The sequence below is a fragment of the Pteropus alecto genome, unplaced genomic scaffold (assembly GCF_000325575.1).
Source record: "Pteropus alecto unplaced genomic scaffold, ASM32557v1 scaffold30, whole genome shotgun sequence".
Taxonomy (NCBI): domain Eukaryota; kingdom Metazoa; phylum Chordata; class Mammalia; order Chiroptera; family Pteropodidae; genus Pteropus; species Pteropus alecto.
Genome location: NW_006429782.1, coordinates 932,328 through 932,981, shown reverse-complemented (window position 1 = coordinate 932,981; position 654 = coordinate 932,328).

Sequence of the window (654 nt, the reverse complement as noted above, 5' to 3'; positions counted from 1 at the left end):
CTCTAGCCCAGGCCTCTTCCAAAACAGTGCAATAAATCTCGAGAGCTAACCCTGTCCACCTCGCCAAGACCTGGAAACCGACAGCACGGGAGGAGCCGGCAGCACCCAGACCCAGCACCGCCGAGGCCCCTCGCCCTCCCTGCCTCCGCCCCAGGCCTGTCTTCTGGAGACTGCTGCTGACTCTCACGGCGCCGAGCCGGGCCCTGCTGTGTCCCCGGCAGCGAGACCACCTGCTCCTCCCCCACCTGCCAAGGTGCGGGGTGGGCCAGGTGGGCTCGTCCGGGTTTGCTTAGACAGGGGTTGTCTTTTTTTATTTTGTATTGTTATTTTTATTATTTCTAATTTAAACCTGATGACTTGCACAGTTGTCTTCCCCCACCCGGAGGAGCAAGACCCTGGTGCTGCTTCCCCACTGGGGGTGGGGGTGGGGGGCAGGAGCAGTCAGCTGGCACCTCCACAGCCACCAGGACCTGAGGGTCCAGCCTGAGCTGGGCCCGGACCGGTGGGCACTAGCCTCCCCCAGCCCACCGGGACTCCTTGACCTCTGGGAACCGAGCCAGCCCCACCTCCAACCCCCAGGGCCCTTGGCCTCTGGACACTTCCCATTCCCACTGGAGCCCTGCCCTCCCCAGGGGCCTTCTGTCGAGGCCCACA